The sequence below is a fragment of the Fundulus heteroclitus genome, unplaced genomic scaffold (assembly GCF_011125445.2).
Source record: "Fundulus heteroclitus isolate FHET01 unplaced genomic scaffold, MU-UCD_Fhet_4.1 scaffold_85, whole genome shotgun sequence".
NCBI classification, from domain to species: Eukaryota; Metazoa; Chordata; class Actinopteri; order Cyprinodontiformes; family Fundulidae; genus Fundulus; species Fundulus heteroclitus.
Window position 1 is genome coordinate 1,046,079 of NW_023397307.1, and position 8,263 is coordinate 1,054,341.

Here is an 8,263-nt window from a genome sequence, read left to right on the forward strand (position 1 = left end):
CCTCACGCCCCGGCAAACTTCTCCCTAGTGCCCTGGCAGTTCCCTCACGCCCTGGCGAACTTCTCCCTTACGCCCCGGCGGTTCCCTCACGCCCCGGCGTTCTCGTCCCTTGGGCCCCAGCGCTCCTCTCACGCTCCGGCGTTGTCTCTCCTTGGCGTTTCCACACGCCCGTTCCTTGGCGTTTCCACACGCCCATTCCTTGGCGTTTCCACACGCCCGTGCCTTGCCCTTGGCGTTTTCGCACGCCCGTTCCTTTCCCCCGGTGTCTCTGTACGTTAGTTGTGCTCCAGCGTTTTCTTGCGCTGTTGAGCTCTGACGTGTCAGTCCGCCTGTCCTTTCCCCCTTGGCGTTTCATACGCCCGTTCCTTCCCTAGGCGTTTCTGTACGCCCGTTACCTTCCTTAGCGCTGCCGTTGGTCCGTTCCTTCCCTTTGGCGCTGTCGTGCGCCCGTTCCTTCCCTTTGGCGCTGTGTCGCGCCCGTTCATTCCCTTTGGCACTGTCAAGCGCTCGCTCTTTCCCCCGGCGCTGTCAAGCGCTCGCTCTTTCCCCCGGCGCTGTCAAGCGTTCGTGCCTTTCCCTGATGTGCCGCGCCCTGGTTGTGCTCTGGCACATCAGTGTTCTCTAGTTCCTTTGGTTCCCCATGTTCTCTGGCCCCTTTTGGTTCCCCGTGTTCTCTGGCCCCTTTGGTTCCCCGTGTTCTCTGGCCCCTTTGGTTCCCCGTGTTCTCTGGCCCCTTTTGGTTCCCCGTGTTCTCTGGCCCCTTTGGTTCCCCGTGTTCTCTGGCCCCTTTGGTTCCCCGTGTTCTCTGGCCCCTTTGGTTCCCCGTGTTCTCTGGCCCCTTTGGTTCCCCGTGTTCTCTGGCCCCTTTTGGTTCCCCGTGTTCTCTGGCCCCTTTGGTCCCCCGTGTTCTCTGGCCCCTTTGGTTCCCCGTGTTCTCTGGCCCCTTTGGTTCCCCGTGTTCTCTGGCCCCTTTGGTTCCCCGTGTTCTCTGGCCCCTTTGGTTTCGGTTTCGACTCTTGCCCGCCTTCCTGGGCCCCCTCCACCCGCCCTGCGTGGAGATTCTGGGCCGTCCGGTGTCCGGCCTTGGGGGGACCCCCTGCATCCTGACAGGGGGTACTGTCAGGATGCAGCTTATAGGCTGCATGCTGAACCTCTCTCCCTCTCTCTCGTTCCAGCAGAGTTCCAGCGCAGCCTGATCGGTTTCACCTGGCAGGCTGCAATTAACCCGCAACTGCTTCCACCTGTTTCCACCGCTTTATAACACTCACCTCTTTCTGTTCCCGTCGCCGGTCCATAGCGTTCACTCCCGCTCAGTTCTCTGCCAGTATTCTTGTCAGCTCCGTTTTGTTACCGTCAGCCTGAAGACTCCGTTCAACCTGGTTTTGTTACAGTCAGCCCATAGACTTTCCGTCAGTTTGTTTTCCCCAGAACACGGCTCAGACGTTCAGCTCTCCTGTGCTCGGCTCAGACGTTCTGCTCTCCAGTACACGGCTCTGATGTTCAGCTCTCCACTGCTCGGCTCAGACGTTCAGCTCTCCTGTGCTCGGCTCAGACGTTCAGCTCTCCACTGCACGGCTCAGACGTTCAGCTCTCCTGTGCTCGGCTCAGACGTTCAGCTCTCCGGTGCACGGCTCTGATGTTCAGCTCTCCACTGCACGGCTCAGACGTTCTGCTCTCCAGTACACGGCTCTGATGTTCAGCTCTCCACTGCACGGCTCAGACGTTCTGCTCTCCAGTACACGGCTCTGATGTTCAGCTCTCCACTGCACGGCTCAGACGTTCTGCTCTCCACTGCACGGTTCAGACGTTCTGCTCTCCACTGCACGGCTCTGAGGTTCAGCTCTCCAGTGTCCGGCTTAGAGGTTCTGCTCTCAAGTCCACGGCTCCAGAGTTCCTCCCGTTCAGTCTCTCCACACGCCTCCTGCCGGCCAGCTTCTACACCCTTCACCTCCGTCCGTTGAAAGACTCTGGTCTCATCATCCATCTTCCACACTATTCAATAAAACTCACTCATAAGAACTGACTCTGTGTGTGCGTGCTGTGTCCGGGTTCATCCCAGAAAAAATATCATAACACAACGTAACTGTACGGTATGGGAGCTAGCATAGGTGGTGAGAACAGCACAGGGGATTGTGGGATGCCGTCTACAGGATCTGGACTCAATTTATACTAAACGAATCCATAGAAGGACCAGACACATCTCCACTAGTTAGTGTCATTAGTGTTGGACTGTTAGGAGGATCCTGGCAGCGTCTCGATGGTTTTGCGTCTTCAGAACAAGTCCAATCTCTGAGGAGCGATGCAACACCTTCTCCATCACCTGCTCAGCTTTCTGCCTGGAAAACACTCAGCAGAAGCTGCAATCAAGGGAAATGGGACATTCTGCTGTTTGTGGGTGTTTGAAACGCTTCATCAGAACAAAGTCTGTGTGTCTGTTCTGGTGAGACGATCCAAAGTGGGATTAAATGTGTTTGGTGTTGGAATAAGGAGCAGTTCTGCTGTGTTTTCCACAGGCTGCATGAGTCACAGCAGCAAGACGAGCAACAATCAGTTCATTTCAAGCTGCTGGTGAATCTGACCTCAGATCTGTAGAGCATGTTTATTCACAGCAGGACGCTGACATGAAGGTTTCCTCTCTTCAGCAGAACAAAGCCAGGCTCTGTGGAGAGCCACAGCTTCTGGGTTTGGATATTCAGTCACACTTTACTGCTGCTGTCTGCAACCTGAAGCAAAGAAATGTTTCCAACAGCAAAAAGAGTTCAAGATCAACTGAATTAGAATGAAAAGCAGCAAAAATCAGCTTTAAATCCCTGCAGTTCTGGTCCAAAAACAAATGGAAAGTGTTGAGCTGCTCAGAGTTTCAAAGTGTTTGGGTCAGAAAATAAATGAAATAGATTATTCCTACAGTACAAATAATAAAACTATTATGTCTTTAGATGCAGAAAAAGCATTTGATAGAGTAAATTGGAATTTTTTATTCGCTACTCTGCATAAATTTGTTTTTTTTTTTATAAATTTGTTAAAAATTTTATACAGCTCTCCTACAGGACAAATAATCAAACATCTTCCAGCTTTTGTCTCCAGAGGGGCACTAGGCAAGGATGCCCACTTTCCCCCTCACTTTTTGCCATTTTAATGAACCTCTAGCAGCAACAATTAGACAAACAAAGGTCATTAAAGGTATAAAATGCATGAATATAGAGCATAATATTAGTCTTTATGCTGATGATGTATTACTCTTCAGCACTCAAACTCTTCCCTTTCTCAAGTAATTAGATTACTAGAATCCTTCTCAAAGGTTTCTGATTACTCTATAAACTGCTCTAAATCTACGGTACTGCCAATTAATTGCTCTTTCCAAAACCCCCTAGATTTACATTTGCGATCAGGAAATATTACATATTTGGGTATCACTGTGTCGTCTAAACTTGCGGATTTAGTAAAATCTAATCACATCCCACTTTTAAAAAAGATAGAAGATGACCTGGGTAGATGGAAATCGCTTCCAATTTCACTCATGGGTAGGGTAGCTTCGATTAAAATGATGGTCTTACCTAGAATTAATTGCTTATTTTCAATGATCCCCAATAAACCATCATCTGACTGGCTTAAATCTCTAGACTCTTCATTCTCTAAATTTCTTTGGAAAGATAAACCACCCCGTATTAGCGTAAAGACGCTACAGAAAACTAAAGACAGAGGTGGACTAGATCTGCCTAACTTCCATAAGTACTACTTGGCAAATAGACTACAATATATCACTAAATGGATAAAGCATAATTCTTAGACGAGCCCTGGATAGATATAGAACAGAAAATATGCAATAATATCATGATTTCAGATTTGCCGTTTATTAGCTCAAATATAAAACGGCATACATGCTTTAAAAATATCAATATCAACCGAGTTCATCAATTTTTCTAAACTAAATATGCAATATGGCATTAGTAAAAATAAATTCTTGGGATATGAACAACTTAAATCTATAATTAGAAAAAATTTTAAGCATATTAAAGGTGGTTTACAAATTCCAAGTAATATATTATAGTTCCTAGATTTAACCCCCCCCCTCCCCCAAACTACCGTCCAAGTCATACAGGACACTGATTAAAATAGATGATTCAATATCTCTTCCTATTATGAAATGGGAAGAGGATTTATCAGTCAGCTTTGAACAAAACTTCTGGGCTCAATTTCAAATTGACTAGAAACACCAACTTACAACTAATACAATACAAAATCCTTCACAGAGCACACTACACAGGACAAAGATTATTCAAGATGGGTTTGGCACAATCTAATATCTGTCCACACTGCATAGGTAATCATCCTGATAATTATATTCATGCGTTATGGTTATGCACACCAGTCCAGAGGTTCTGGACACAGATATGTAAGGACTTATTAAAGTGCTTGAGTTGTAAAATTACACCTTCCCCATCAGTTTGCTTGCTTGGTAATTTTGAGGAAAGCCCTCTGGGGAATAAAATAGTTTACATGGTTTTCACTGCACTATGTATCACAAAGAAAACTATCCTCATGAATTGGAAAAGTAAGGAGAATCTCAGTATCAATCAGTATAGAGATCTTTTGTTGGATCATATTAATCTTGAGACAGCATCTGCATCCACATCGGATCGATCTCTTTGGGCTCCTTTGATTAGCATCATCACTTAGTGGAATGGGGGGCGGTGGGTTGCTTCCTGCAGGGCGCAGTGGCTGGGTGGAGGGGTTCCTGGGGCTCTGGGGGCATTTGGAGTGGGACGCTTGGTGGGTCTGACTCCGGGGTCTGTTGCCCCCATCTGGGAGGAGCTTGGGAGGCCTACGGGTGGCCCACAGCACCGCTTGCGTCGCTCTTAGGGAGCTACGCAGGGACGGATGTGGGTTACTGACCTGGTAGCTGTGCTGTTGCTGGGTGGGTCTGGGGGCCTGGGGTCCCTGGGGCGCGCCGCCCTCGGGCGGGGACCCCGGCGGGGCCTCGAGGGTTCCGGTTCCGGGGGGTGTGCCGCTTGGGGTCTGGGTCGGCGTGCGCCCGGGTGTCTGCCCCTGCACGGGGCCTCTGGTGCGCTGGGGGGCCTCTGGGCCTGTTGAGCTGGTAGGGGGGCATGGTCGTTAACATCTCAGGGCAGATGCTCTTCCCCTTCTTTGGGTTGGCACTTTGCTAGTGGGGGGAGGGGAGGGAGGGGGAGTAGTGACTTACCCAGCCTGGATGTCTAGTGTCGAATGTGTGGTGAGATGTTTGAATGTTAGTGTTGGGGAGGGGTTAAATCTACGGGTGGGGGGGTGGGGTGGACGTTCTGGTGGGCTTGTGTCCGGCCCCCTGTCCCGGTCCTGGTCCGTGTAGTCTCCCGGTGCGGGTTTCGCTGGGGGGTGGGGTTTGGGATGGCTCGTGCGGGCTGGCTGGCCAGGGTCCCCCATCTTATTAATTTATTTGTTTATTTTTATTTATTTATTTATTTATATATATATATTACTATTATTATTATTTTATTATTATTATTATTATTATCCGGTCCAAACCAGAACCGGATCAAATAACTGGTTCCACTTTTTAAACCTGGGGAATCATTTGGCATTTTATTGCTGAGTTCACAGTCTTTGCTGCTAAAAGCAACAAGGAGGAAAAACAGAAAATATTCTGGTGCTGATCAGCTGGTTTAGAAAACAATGTTGAGAAATGAACAAACCCAACAGAACCAGAACATCAATTCTGAAGAAAAACAAGTGCTGACAATCTCTGACTATTGATTTCTGTGCAGTTCAGACATAAAACAACGACCAAGAAAATAATCTGCTGGAGATTTAAAAACCAGAATCAAACTCCACCTTCAGTGGATTCTGTCTATTTGGGTTTACAGAACTCAGCAGAACCTCCAGAACAAACCCAAACTCCAGCATGTAGCGGCTGAGTGAAGGTGGTCTGGACTCTGTGGAGGAGAGTCATGGTTTCAGAGACGCTGTAGAAGGACAGAATACCTGCTCTGTGATCCAGGTACACTCCTATTCTGGAGGAACCAGGACCTGAGATGGAGGTCCAGATGTTGTTGTGACGAAATTGATAACTTCCTTGGTAACAATTTAATGCCCAAGATTTGTCATTAGCGCCAAATAAACATTCATTCCCTCTTCCTGCTCTGCTGATATTCTTGTATGCGACTGTTACAAAAACTCTCCCTCCCATCTCCACCTCCCAGTAACAACGTCCAGTCAGACTCTCTCTACTCAGAACCTGAACATAACCAGTGAATCTGTCTGGATGACTAGAATAAGACTGAGGTTGTTTCATCCTTGTCACCTTCCTGTTCCCCTCTGATAGTAACAGATCACTGTTTGCTGTGTTTGGATCCAGTGTGATTTCACATGAATATCTCAAGAATCCAGCTCTGCTCTTTGGTTCTGGTTCTGACAGTGAAACATCCACCTCAGTGAGTCTCAGTGAGATGTTTGTCCATGCGTCTCTCAGGATGTCCTGTAGTTGATCTCTGAGCTCTGACACAGCTGCTGTCACATCCTCAAAGTAGCTCAGAGGACGGATCTTGATGCTGGATGAGTGTGTAGACTCACTGAGTGCTGACAGTGAGGGGTAGTTGTGGAGAAACTGGTTGTGATCCTCTGTGTCTGAGAGCTGCTTCAGCTCAGCGTCTTTCCTCTTCAGCTCAGTGATCTCCTGCTCCAGCTTCTCCTGAAGCTCTTTGACTCGACTCCCTTCAGTTTCCTGCTGGGATCTGATCTGCTGCTTCACATCAGAGCTTCTTTTCTGGATGAGACGGATCAGCTGAGTGAAGATCTTCTCACTGTCCTCCACTGTTTTATCAGCAGAGTGCTTGATGGCCTCCAGCTCCTGTTGAAGCAGCTTCACATCTTTCTCTCTGTCCTGGATTCTCTGCTGGATGTTTTCTCGTCTCACCTCCAGCTCTCTCTGCCTCTCAGTCCTTTCTGCTGCAGCTGACACTGTGTCGTGGCCTTTATGTTCATCCACAGAGCAGAGATAACAGATACACTTCTGATCAGTACGACAGAACATCTTCATCACCTCATCATGACGAGAGCAGATGTTCTCCTGGAGGTTCTTGGAGGGCTCCACCAGCTTGTGTTTCTTTAGTGGAACCACATCATAATGAGGCTGAATGTGTTTCTCACAGTAAGAGGCCAGACAGAATAAACAGGACTTGATGGCTTTCAGTTTTCTTCCAGAGCAGAAATCACAGGCCACATCTTCAGGTCCAGCATAGCAGAGATCAGCAGGAGCAGCATGGAGTCCAGTCTTCTTCAGCTGCTCCACTAAAGCTGCTAACATGGTGTTTTTCTTCAGAACGGGCCTCGGTATGAAGGTCTCCCTGCACTGAGGGCAGCTGTGGATTCCTTTGTGATCCTCTTCATCCCAGAAGTTTTTAATACACTTCATACAGTAGCTGTGTCCACAGAGAATAGTCACCGGATCCTTCAGTAGATCCAGACAGATCGAACAGGACAAGGTTTCTCGGTCCAGCTGGTTCTGCTCCATTTCTCCTATCGGTCACAGTGACTGTGTGAGTTCCATTTCCTGAAAACAGCAACAGTTCTGAGCTCTGATCTACCAATCACGTGTCAGAGCAGAGAGGCTGCAGCCAATCAGCTTTCACCTCCAGCAGCTGTTGCTCCACCAGCTTCAAGGTGTGTCTGAGAGCATGAAGAACAGAGAGGGTAATCAGGTTTTACAGCCTGCAGAATAAGGAGCAGAGGTCGCCTTTATAAAGCTTGCATACGCACAAAATGCGCCTGAAACATGGAAATCCCCCTTTCCACACAAAATTCAGATCTATAAAAAAAAAAAAACTTGAGAGGAAAAAGTTCAGTCCTCAGGGCAGCTCTGACCCAGGCTGACGCACATTTTGGAGACGGAGGAAATTGGTGACGCAGATGGTAAAGTAGTGAGTTGCAGCCAAACTGTGTCATGATTCCTCTCAGACGTTCAATTTCACTTCATATCAGACTTTAATCGTAGATCGACTTCATCGTAAGCCTTCAAAACAGCAAAATGACCTTTAAATAAATGATATAAAAATGCCCATAACCAACTTAAATCTTAAAAGTCCACAGAACATTTTATCAGGGGTTTCTACCATAACGTTCCCCAATTACCAGGGTGACATGTTCCATAGATTATAAGATTATTGTGAAAAGGTGTGCAGCAATTAATTGCTGGAAACGGTCAAACACACTCATGTGTAATGCTGAGGATGCATTGGTACTGTTGGAAGACCTTGGATGAGGGAGAATTAAG

The 8,263-nt window shown here is 47.8% G+C and overlaps 1 pseudogene; it reads right to left on the reverse strand.

Moving 5' to 3' along the window:
• Positions 1-4,822: 4,822 nt before the first annotated feature.
• LOC118562276 lies at positions 4,823-7,483 on the reverse strand (annotated as a pseudogene).
• Between the last annotated feature and the right edge of the window lie 780 nt (positions 7,484-8,263).